At 44.7% G+C, this 12,981-nt stretch overlaps 1 protein-coding gene across 1 annotated transcript in view; it reads left to right on the top strand.

Moving 5' to 3' along the window:
• Positions 1 to 5,417: 5,417 nt before the first annotated feature.
• Positions 5,418 to 12,981, top strand: part of LOC142292152 (fibrinogen-like protein 1) — a 79,442-nt gene continuing 71,878 nt past the window's right edge. The window contains exon 1 of the mRNA XM_075337305.1: positions 5,418 to 5,505. The gene's annotated coding sequence lies outside the window, so the exon portion shown is untranslated. The remainder of the gene's footprint in view (positions 5,506 to 12,981) is intronic.

Here is a 12,981-nt window from a genome sequence, read left to right as displayed (position 1 = left end):
GGTGACCCGTCATCTCGCTCCTGAGGTTCCGGACCCCGCCTGATATCATCTCGGCTTCCGAACCTGAGCTACGTCACCAGGACTACCACCTGTGACACCGTGGTCCCAGGGACTCCTCCGCTGCCTTCACTTGCACGGACTGTTCTGCTGCCCATCAGTGTTTCAGCTGCCGGACTCCCTACCACCATCTTCGAGTTCGGTCCAGTGGATCCACCTCCTGGGTCTGCCCGACCGCCCGGCCGTGACAGTATATTATTTTGTATCTAGATAAACACAAGTCCAGTCTGACGAAGGCCTGCTGGCCGAAACGTCGACCTCTGTGGACACTTCAATATACAGCAATTGCATCGATTTTGATCAATAAAATTATCACAGCATAAATTCGACTTGAGTATTTTCTGGGGGTTAATAGAGTGCCGGATTTCCCCAATTTAACGAAAAATCGGATGAGACTCACCTATTCAAATCTATAGGTGCGAAAAAAATGAACCTACCTAGTGGCATCTGTTTTTTACAGATACATTACCATTGGAGCATAAAACACTGTAAATGGTCCTGTAATTGACTGTACATGAATAATAGCTGCTGAGAAAAAACAAACCAGACAGCACACGGGTGACCACTGAGAAAAAAATTGTCCAACTTTTCTGAATGAAAATAGGATTGATTTTTTTTTTATACCCTAGTGTGAGCGCACATTAAAAATGAGTCTGATGCCAAGGTTGTCAACTGTTCAAATGGATACCAGCAGAATTATGAATGCAGCTCTGGGCTCTTCTACAAACTTTTACTAACTACGGTATCAAAACCATTACTCAACTATATAAGTAGATTAAATTTATAGATTAATTGTAAAATGGTATTCAAAGGTGAACATAGTCTTAACCCTTTTTGCAAAAGCCTACCTGTACGCCCTGACGTTCTGTCGTCACAGCTCAAGTAACTTTATATACCCCATAAAATGAGCTTTTTATGCAGTAAAAAAACCTGATGAGGCCTATTAGGCCACGTGCACAACTTGAGTATTTAGTGAGTTTTTTATCTCAGCATTTGTAGCCAAAACCAGGAGTGGGTCATAAATACAGAAGTGGTGCCCGTGTTTCTATTATACTTTTCCTCTGATTGTTTCACTCCTGATTTCAAATACTGAGGTAAAAAACTCACCAAATAATCGTCGTGTGCACATGGACTTATAGTCAATGGAGTACATCAAGTGTAAAGCCACAATGAATACACTAAAATACATAATTCACCAAAGACCCAATTGATGTGGCCTGGACTTTAGAATATGGAGGACATTACACATCATCCCACTTCCTGAGGTTCTAGTATTACGTCTGGAATCGCACAGTCATTACATTTGTTTCCATTTCATTTGGTTTCAAGGAGGAAACAACTTCACCTTTATGGTGGCTATATGATTTACTTGAAAAGACGTATAGTAATAGACATGCTAAGTGACTGAAACTCAAACACCAAATGTACACATCCCAGAGTGGAGTGGACATTTTACTTGGATCTAATAAATTACACAAGACATGACTAATGCACAATAATAAATGTACAAACTATATAATATAAGACTATCTACGGTACTATTATTATTATTTATTATTATAGCACCATTTATTCCATGGCGCTTTACATGTGAAAGGGTATACATAGTAGGAACAAGTACAATAATCATAAACACAACAAGGCACAGACAGGTACAGGAGGAGAGAGGACCCTGCCCACGAGGGCTCACAGTCTACAAGGGATAGATGAGGATACAGTAGGAGAGGGTAGAGATGGTCGTGCGGTGCTATAGCGGACTGACGGCTACTGCAGATTGTAGGTTTGTCGGCTCACAGTCTACAGAGGATGGGTGAGGATACAGTAGGTGAGGGAAGAGCTGGTTGTGCAGTGGTGTACTGGTCTGAGGGTTATTGTAGGTTGTTGGCTTGTCGGAAGAGGTGGGTATTCAGGTTCCTTTTGAAGCTTTTCAAGGTAGGCAAGAGTCTGATATGTTGTGGCAGAGAGTTTCAGAGTATGGGGGAGGCACAGGAGAAATCTTGGATGCGATGGTGGGAAGAGAAGATGAAAGGGGAGTAGAGGAGATCTTGTGAGGATCAAAGGTTACACGTGGGTAAGTACCGAGAGACTAGGTTACAGATGTAAGGAGGAGAAAGGTTGTGGATGGCTTTGTAGGTCATGGTTAGGGTTTTGAACTGGGAAGCCAGTGAAGGGATTGGCAGGCAGGAGAGGTTGGGGATTAGCCCAATCAGAACGCAACAGCGACCACCAATCAGAGGTAAGGGGGCGGGAAAGAGAACGCTATAGCACGGCTATGGGCTGGCTTGTAAGTCGCTAACGATGTCGTTATAACGGTGTCAAACACACCGATACATGCTGCGCAGCAGGAAACAAAGGACCAAAAAATGTTCCTGAACGATTTGTAGTGATCAGCGACATCACAGCGGGGGCCATGTTGCTGATGCATGTCACACACTGTAATGTCGCTGGGGAGGTCGCTATTACGTCACAAAACCGGTGACGTTACAGCGATATCGCTAGCGATGTTGCAGTGTGTAAAAGGCCTTTAATGTTACTGGTGTAAATATCTGAGAATCAGGAGACCAATTCCTGGAGTTTTAGGAGAAGAATGATATCCCACTCTTGTCTGATGTAGGATTCTGGCTTGCCAAAAGTCCTGGGACTTGTTTGGCAGATTTTTTTGTTTTATAATGCACCAAATGTTTTCTGTTGGTAAATGGTTTGGATTGCATGCAGCTGGATCATTGCCCGAACTCTTCTGAGAAACCACGCTGTTGTGATAAATGTAGTATGTGTGTTTTATTTTTTTTTAGCAGAAATATACATGGCCTTCCCCGAAATAGACATTGTCTGGATGGAGCACATGTTGTTCTAAAAACTCTATATAATGCTAAGCATTAATAGTGCCTTTCAAGCTAATAATAAAATAATATTTATTCACTTCATAGTGCTATTACTTCCACAGTGCTTTACATGCATTGGCAACACTGTCCCCATTGGGGCTTACAATCTAAATTTCCTATCAGTCTTTGGAGTGTGGGAGGAAACCGGAGTGGAGAACCCGGAGAAAACCCACACAAATACAGGAAGAAAATACAAAGTCCTTGCATATGTTGTCCTTGGTGGGATTTGAACCCAGGACCCCAACGCTGCAATACTGCAGTGCTAACCATGTGTAAACTGTCCATGCCATAAACACTTATGCAACTGCATAATCAGAGATGCATGATTTTGACTTGTTCACTGATAACAAGTTGGATGGTCTCTCTCATCTTACCCTGTAGGATATGCTGCCTGTGGTTTCCATAAAGAATTACAAGTTGTGATCTATCTTACCCATAGAACAGTTTTCTATATTGACTCAGTCATTTTTAAATGCTTTAGCCAAGAGAAGATGGTAACTATCATGGGTGTTCCCCATGCTGGGGTAACCTCTAGCAAGCCTTATTGTACACAGGTCTACATCTTATGTTTAAATGTTTTTTGCTTTGTTTTGGTGCTGTAGGGGTTAAGGACTCTTTCCTACCTGGCTGTCCTTTGGAGCCTTAATCCTAGGTGCAGCTCTTTGTGACCACACGCCTTTGCTATAAACAGTCACATTATAGATTCTCATAATTAAGCTGTCCACTTTGGAAGCAGCCGGTCTCTGATACAAGCTGACATTTTGTGGTAACTGCAGCTGTGGTGTTAGCTGCATTGGAGTTACTTGAATTATTCGTCTTTTGTGTATTTCCCCCTGTCTGTCTTCCTTCCCTTGTGTTAAATTATTGCAGTGGTGAGACTAGTACTCTCACCAGCCTTCTCACTAGCCAGTGTGAGTTCAGGGCAATCTAGGGCCTAGGCACGTGATTGGCAACAAGGTGAATGAACCGGAAGAAATGACAATAGGGAGTGCAGGGATCAGCTTCAGTTGAGTGCAGGAGGTGACCACACTCCCGTTTCCCTAGCGCCAGGGCCCACCATTGTATCATTTCCCCGATATACCCTGTTTGTTGCGGCTCTCGCTGGGGCTTCCCTTACTCCTCGTGGAACCCCGGTAGTCACTTTTCTGGATTGTGTTGCTTAAGGGATTCTTTTCTATGTGATAAAACTTTAAAGGGAACCTATCAACTATGCAGATACAAGACTTGAGTCAATCTGTGGATGACGTAGGACGCATCCGCCACATTAATCAAGCAAGGAAGACAGCAGCTACAGGGATTCAGGAGGCGCCAAGAAAAAAAACACAAGACACCCATCGGACCGAACCGTGCCTTATGCTTTAGAATATATGGTATTTTTTAACATATGCAGAGGGAGTTGGGAGCTTACATAGAAATCAAACGGCTGAGGTAATAGAGCAGTCATGGGTAGTGGCTGTAGTTTATATTGGGAAAACCTGGTCACGTTAAGAGATTTCCAAATCATTACATTCTTGTTTTCTTTACATTTTACACAGCGTCTAAACATTTTGTGGAATTAGAGTTGTAACAGTAACAAGAGAGGATCCAGCTTGTAAGAGCAGTGACACAGGAATTACAGAGCATTATGCAGATATGTTGGGATAAAGAATAAGGATCCAATCCAAGACACGCTACAAAGCCTAAAGCGGGCTTTACAGCCGCCCCCGTCGGTTGTGCGTCACGGGCAAATCAATGCCCGTGGCGCACAACATCGCTAGGAGCCGTCACACTATACTTACCTGCCTAGCGACGTCGCTGTGGCCGGCGAACCACCTCCTTTCTAAGGGGGAGGTTCGTGCGGCATCACAATGGCGTCACTAAGCGGCCGCCCAATAGAAACGGAGGGGCGGAGATGAGCTGGCCGAACATCCCGCCCACCTCCTTCCTTCCTCATTGCAGGCGGCCGCAGGTACGGTGATGTTCCTCGTTCCTGCAGTGTCACACATAGCAATGTGTGCTGCCGCAGGAACGACGAACAATATCATACCTGCAGCAGCAACGATAATTGGGATTAGAATGACGTGTCAACAATTAGCGATTAGGTAAGTAATTTTGATCGTTAAAGAAAGGTCATTCGTGCGTTCCACACGCAACGACGTCGCTAACAAGGACGGATGTGCGTCACGAATTCCGTAACCCCAACGACATCTCGTTAGCGATGTCGTTGCGTGTAAAGCCCGCTTTATTGTCATGTCTAATTTCACTGTTTCTAACTATATAGAAGTCCAGTACAACAGGATACATTCTCCAAGTTGTATAATGTTCCCTACCATCCTACAGTAATTCTCTCAATCACAAATATGTGATAAATATCAGGAAATGTAATAATGCACTATATAAAACTTCCTTGTAAGACTTAGCCTAAAAGTTGACTTTTCTGGCTCCAGATTTTCTATAATAGAAAACATCTGGCTGCATACTGATGCAATCTGGCTGTTATTATTACCAAATGTTGCAAGATTCGCTGTTTTTATTGATTTTATCCATTTTCTGTGGTCTAATGCTCCAGGATCCTAGAATACACAAGGTAAGTGCCATAATGGCCTCTTATGTTTTATTTCTATTCTCTTTATTTGTATTTGTATAACAGTTTTCCCAAAGTTATTCTTCTCACTATAGATCTGTAAAACGCCTGAGCCAGTCATTGCTTCTCTTTTACAGGATGTAAAAATCCCTGTAGGGAATCCATGATTCAGACTTTTCTGTTCACAACCTACAAGTTTTGGACTGTGCATCCTATAGTCAGGGTTTATCAAATTTCAATGTACTTTTCCAATATTGGGTTCCTTAGGTTTTCTAATAATCCAGGGATGGGGAACCTGGCTATTTATAACATCATTCGCGGGCTGTACAAATCTACCAACTTAAATATTGCACTGCTATAATTGGTCAAGTATTTAATAGACTCACCCCTAATGAGATAGCTGGAATTGCATCTCTGTGGTGAGGTGTGTGGTGTTATATGGTATTGATGATGTTGATACTTGCTAAAGCTTTTACAGGATTGTGTTGGTCAGTGTTGAGCACTGTCAACTCTTTGTGATAAGTTTTATAAAGAACTGATCACAGCAGTAGGTTGTTCCAAAAACAGATATATATTTCAATGTTTGCCTCCTGAAAGTTGGAAATTTATTACTGCTCATATAACATTTATAAAACTCAATCAATGGGAGGTCTGTTGTATACATATCACAAATGAGACACAGAGACTGCTGTATATACATCACACAGGAGACACCAAGACTTTGCTTTATACATCAAGTAGGATGCACTGAAAGTGCTGCATGCATCACATAGGATACACTGATAATGCTGTATATAGATCACATAAGAAACACTGAGACTGCAGAATACATAACATAGGAGACACCAAAACTGCAGTATGTATGTACATAGGAGACACAGAGACTACTGTATACGTCACATAGGAGACACTGTGACTACTGAAAACATCCCATAGGTAAAAGCACAAAGTGCACTAACTCCACCCCTAAAGAGTATACCAACACTGGCACTGCCCATAATCCAGCACTGTGTGCACTGTGGCATTTATTAGTGAATGCTGTGTAAGAGTGGTGGGCTAAGGAAATCGCATTTCTACCTCTGAAGATACCAATTGCATTGTTGTGTCATGTGAATTATGTCGTTTACCTTTTGCAAATATTGTAATATATAATGTAGGATGTGATTATGTAAGGTGTGATGAATAGTATTATATACACCATGTTACAAATTATTATGCAAATTGGATTTAAGTGTCATAGCGATTATTTTTTTTTTTTTCAATGAAACTCATTGATGGTATTGTGTATTAGGGTTTTTTGAATCACTGAAATCAATCTCAGATACCTGTGATAATTAGTTTGTCAGGTAAGCTCAATAAAAGGAAACTGGATGTTCCACAATATTAAGCAGGCCACAGTTTTCAAGTAACATGGGAAATAAAAAGGATCTCTTGTGACGCCCTGGCCTATCAGGTTGTCACAGGGTATTGTGTAATCTGCCCTTCTATGCAATATCCACTTCCTCCTTGGTTACGGGTCCCTAACCTATGGTGTTGCCAAAACAAGCCAATCAAAATCCTAAGAACAATCTGCACCACACCCACCAGACAAACCAGTGGATGGCCTGAGTGGAATAGGGTCGCCCACTTGGACGATTGGTTAAGGGGAGATCAGGAGTGTCAGGAGTAGGCCAGTGGAGTGTTGGAAGTGAAGGAGAGAGGAGGTCAGGAGCTGGGCTCCTTGGAAGTACTAGGTAGCAGACGTTGGTCTGGGCCTGGTAGGAGCTGGACCCCCGGTCGCAGGGGATCATGACAAGGGGCACGGTATTGTCGTGGAGGACAGCCGGGAGCCTTGTACAATCACCGGGCTGGGGCCAGGGCACGATGGGGTACGTGGACCCTAGGTCAGGGAGTAGCTTCAGGCAACCTGACAATTCACCCGATGAGAACGGAGCCTTCAAGATCTGCTCTCCACCCGCTCCAAAATTGGGGTACTAGCGCAACGAGGGGGATAGGACTTTCTCCAGTAAAACGGACCAGAAAATCCCAAGAAGTGTGAACCCTGAAAGCAAGCTCCCTCGGTTAGCCACACTGGGGAGTGGGACCCGATTAGTTTCAAGCTATAAGGGCCAACTAAGAAGAGAACAAGGTGCCAAGGGAAAGGTCACAGATCATCAGGCAACACCAGCAGAAACGGGACCCAAAACGTGCTCCCCCTCAGCGGCAGCGGTGTCCAGAACTTTGGTTTACTAAGTTGTCGGTGTCAGCTTTATGGACTGAGCGAGTACGCAAGTGACCCTTACCTCCCCAACGGCACATCCCAGTCACCATCACCGAGTCCCAGGGCATCACCTTCCGGGGGAGGGGTTAAACACCTTGCTGCCCACTCCATCGCCACCGGGTACTCCTCAACTGCAGCGGTGGTACTCCACCTTACCACACACCACGGGTGGTGTCACGAAATTTAGATACACCATCCTCTGTAAATACCCTCTTAATTCGAGTGGCCGCATGACCCCCGGCTGCTGACGTGGGGGCGGCACACTCCCTGCTTCCGAAAAGTATCAAATAATGCAATGCCTTGGACAAGGTATGAAAATATTAGATATTTCACGTAAACTTAAGCGTGATCATCTGTGAAGAGATTTGTGGCTGATTCTGAGCACATACGTGTTCGTGCTTATAAAGGCAGAATGAGACAGGTGTCTGCCAGGCAATTTCATCGGATTAAGAGAGCAGCTGCTAAAAAGCCATTATAAACCAGCAAACAGATATTTGAAGCTGCTGGTGCTTCTGGAGTCCGCCGAACCTAAAGGTGTAGGATCCTTCAAAGGCTTGCTGTGGTGCATAAACCTACTATTCGGCCACTCCTAACCAGTGCTCACAAGCAGAAACGGTTGTAGTGGGCCCAGACATTCATGAAGACTAATTTTCAAACAGTTTTATTTACTGATGAGTGTCGAGCAACCCTGGATGGTCCAGATGGATGGAGTAGTGGATGGTTGGTGGATGGCCACCGTGTTCCAACAAGGCTGCAACATCAGCAAGGAGGTGGAGGAGTCATGTTTTGGGCCGGAATCATGGAGAGACATCTGGTAGGCACCTTTAAGTTTCCTGAAGGTGTGAAAATAACCTCTGCAAAGTATATAGAGTTTCTGACTGACAACACTCTTCCATGGTACAAAAAGCAGAAACGTGCATTCAGGAGCAAAATTATCTTCATGCATGACAATGCCCCATCTCATGCTGCAAATAATACCTCTGTGTCATTGGCTGCTATGGGCATAAAAAGAGATAAACTCATGGTGTGGCCACCATCTTCCCCTGACCTCAACCCTACAGAGAAGCTTTGGAGTATCATCAAGCAAAAGATCGATGAGGGTGGGAGGCAGTGCACATCAGAACAGCAGCTCTGTGAGGCTATTCTGACATCATGCAAAGAAATTCAAGCAGAAACTCTCCAAAAACTCACAAGTTCAGTGATGCAAGAATTGTGGAGGTGTTATCAAAGAAGGGTTCTTATGTTAATATGTAACTCGGCCTGTTAGGATGTTTTGGATTTAAATAGCTGTTTATTTCAGTGAATGTGACCTCCTAATGCTGCAAATTCCACAAATGAGTATTTTTCAGTTATTTAAAACATATAAAACGTTTAGAAACTCTACGGTGCCTATTAATTTGGAACAGTGCATTTTGAGTTTTTTTTATTTTGAAGATTATACTGTTATCATTGGGAGGTTTCTTCAATAAAATTCGATGTATACTCTAACGGGTGATGACTTTTATTAGACTGACTGTCATCTGCACCGACCATTTAGGAAAATCAGAGAAAAATATAATTTGCATAATAATTTGGAACATGGTGTGTGGTTGCCAGACTATAGAATAAGATAGCGTTAAGTGTTGGTAAAGAAATGTATTACAATGTTTGTACTAGAACTGTGTGAGAGGTTAAGCAACAAACTGCAGGGCCACAAACAGTTAGGTGTTGGGATTAGCCTATCCTTGAAGGGTTTAACTGAGAGCTAAATTGACGATTCATTTTAGAAAGAGTCGGTGAAGGCCTAGTGAGTGAACGTGACAGATGTATAGCTGGCCGGTCATGAAGGTCGCATACTGTGGGTGGTTTGTGGCAATGGAGAACAGGAGACAGAAGGAAAGATAGTGTGAAGCTCGAGTGTGGCCACAGACAGAGAGTGTCAACAGCATTTTAACTAGAGACCGATCCTCGAACAGAATGGCCCCAGACCATACAAGCCAGGCAACAGAATCTTTATATCCAGGCCTCTTAACCATCAAGGTATATGTGACTGCTACTGGTGCAGGACTCTAGTGGCCAGCCCCTTAATCGTCAAGGTACTGGGTTAACCTCAACTGGCATGTGAACATAGTCAACCAAATGAGTCCCGGTGTGCAAAGCTTTACTCCAGTCAATATGGGACCACTAAGGAGACTGGACATGGAACTGCAGGCAAGGAAGTTGATGGTCATGGTATGTGATGTAACGCTGGACTGCATGCGCTGAGACTCACTGGCCCAGTCAGATTGGATGCAACCTAGAGGGAAGTTGAACTGTGTTTGTTAATGGTAAGTGATTCTGTAATGTGCTGGAAGATATGTGACCGCTATCTGGAACGTAAATATTAGAAAGAATGAACAGTACAGTAAAGAATTATGGTTTAAAGTGAACAATTCATCTCCTTGTGTGTATGAGTCATCATCCGATCCTGGCCAGCCGGTGTTAGTGTGGCACCCTGGACTAGCCAGGTAGCCACAGACAAAACACACACACACACCCACCCACAAGACAGTTACATTAGTCAGACAAAAACCCTTCTTGCCTTCCTCCAGGGTCTGATGTCCACACCAGGTGGGGCGGAGCCAGGCGGCTGGCCCAACCCACCGAGGAGTTCACAGGCCTGGAGGCGGGAAAGCAGAAAATTGAGTCTAGGAGGTGAAAGTGAGAGGTCACGTACTGCAAGTGTCTGGGTAGGAGCCCAGGCACTGACAGCAAGGTTGGCAGACGGTGGTGGCCGTCTGCAGGAGTTGGTGTAACTCTGCAAAGCCGTAAGGACCGGGGTTGGGCGGTGGCCCACCGGTACCGAACCGGGGAGCGGAGTGAAGCTAAGCAAACACAGGCAGGACCATCGGACCCCGACCAGGCTTGGAGCCGCCGTCAATAGTCAAATCCGAGTGTGACAGGAACCCCAGGGGTTTCCTAACAACCAAGTCCCGATTGAAGGCAACCGTCCGCACTGTGAGGATATACAGCCACCGCCACCGGCTAGAGATCCAAGGGCCAGCGCCTGCGGGCAAAACGGGCTCCTCCGGCACCTATACGCCGGGGAGCGGACTACCGTTGGGAAGCCAGTGGAGTCAACACAGTACACAAAGGTGCAGAGAAAGACAGCCAACATCACCTGTCCGGGGAGAGACACTGCAGCCGGCTGCGGGACCCGTCCATCCAGCCGTTTGGTTTACCGGAGACTTTGTGCATCTGTTGCTGAGTGAGTACACCAGTGCCATCCGGCACCGCACCGCTCTGTCCCTGCAACCCTGCAGCTCACCAACCCTGCCTCCCTGTCACACCACCGGGCCCCGGGACCACCAACCCCTACCCACGGAGGGGGAAAACAACATCCCAGCTGCTCCCTACCATCGCTCCCAGGATCCCCGTCACCAGCAGCGGTGGTGCCCATCTTCACCACAACCCGTGGGTGGCGTCACGGACTAAATCCCCAAACAAACCACCCCCCTTTTCACTCACGGGCGAGGAGCGCCGCTCGAGTCCCCGGATCCGGACCACCGCTCGAGCCACCGAGCAGCAGCCGCAGCGCCGGACCCGAGCGTTAGCAGCAGTATGCATCCTGCATGGTAAAAGTCCACACACCCAGCCAGGACCAGGTATTTCCCGCAGCGTGTCGAGGCGTCAAGAGTCACTCCCTCACCTTCGACTACTGCCTTTCGCATCTCTAGATCTGCATGGACGCACTCTACAGAAAAATTAAAGATGATGCCCAGGAATCTGCCAAGGGCCAGAAGTTTCCCACCACTGTATAAATTTAACATGGACTAGCGGCAATAGGTTTAAATTCCTATCATTCATGGCAATATCACTTTATATTAGAAAATCTATTTCCTCGGCTACACCAGGGTTGACGACCTCAAATGCTGTTTCCATTAAGTGTATCATTATTGCGACAGCAAAGTCTATGGCCATAAACAATTTTTTCCCCATGCAAATGGTACCAGTTTTGTAGTCCATTGCCAAGTATTACATTATCTTCAGAAGTGCAACACGATGGTCAGTGAGTGATGAGGCGAGGTACAGTGCCACACTTATTTGATAGGATATTACAAAGCTAATTTGTCTTAGAGATCAGTATAGTAGTTGTCCTTTGAGACATAAGAAGTTACACAATCAACAGAATACACTGGGTGCAGAATTATTAGGCAATTTGAATTGTTGATGATTAGTTTTATTACTGAACAACTACAGAGCTGTCGTTTAATTCAGAAGGTTACTAAACCTGGAACCTGAATATTTAAAAACGAAGAAGTGAAGTATTTTCTTTCTTAAAGGGAACCTGTCAGGTGCAATATGCACATATCACATACCACGAGCAGTTCTGGGTGTATATTGCTAATCCCTGCCTAACAGTCCCTGTATCTAGTAACATAGATAAAGGGATCTATAGAAAAAGTATTACTAAAGATCCTTTGTGATATGCTAATGAGGGCAGCGACTAGTCGCAAGGATGCCATTTCCCCCGACTAGTCCACCCTCTTAGCATGTTAACATACTATTCAATGCTTATTGTCGAGTGTCATCGGCGGTGACACGCGTACCTGTGTCCATTGTCACCGCCTTTCAGTCACTGGGTTTAATCTCAGTAAACATAATGAGAAGTCTCCGCACTTCCGGTCATGCGCACTAGACATGTACACCCAGCTTCATAGTACGCACGACCGGAAGTAAGATTACTTCTGATCATGAGCACTGAGCGTAAACCCAGCATCTGTTGTACTGACAACGGACACAGGCACGTGCATCACTGCCGATGACGCTGGGCAATGGGCATTAAATAGCATGTTAACACTGTGGGTGTGCTAACATGCTAAGAGGGCGGACTACTCGGGGGATATAACACCCTTGCAACTAGTCCCTGCGCTCATTAGCATATCATAAAGGATATTTAGAAATACTTTTTCTAAAGACCTCTTTATCTATGCTAGTGTATACAGGGACAGTTAGGCAGGGAATAGCAATATACACCCAGAACTGCTTGTGGTTCTGAGTGCATATTACACTTGATAGGTTCCCTTTAAGAAAATATCTATGTGTGCAGAATTATTATGCAATTAAATAAAAAATGTAAATTTTCCCATCTCAATTGTGTATTTTCATCTGCTACAGTGAGAATAATAACCAAACAACTCATAATGTACAAAAATACACTTAAGACCTTTAAAAACAAATATCAACCACCAACATTGGCA

This window comes from Anomaloglossus baeobatrachus, chromosome 2 (assembly GCF_048569485.1).
Source record: "Anomaloglossus baeobatrachus isolate aAnoBae1 chromosome 2, aAnoBae1.hap1, whole genome shotgun sequence".
NCBI lineage: Eukaryota > Metazoa > Chordata > Amphibia > Anura > Aromobatidae > Anomaloglossus > Anomaloglossus baeobatrachus.
This window is presented reverse-complemented; position numbering and strand designations above follow the sequence as displayed.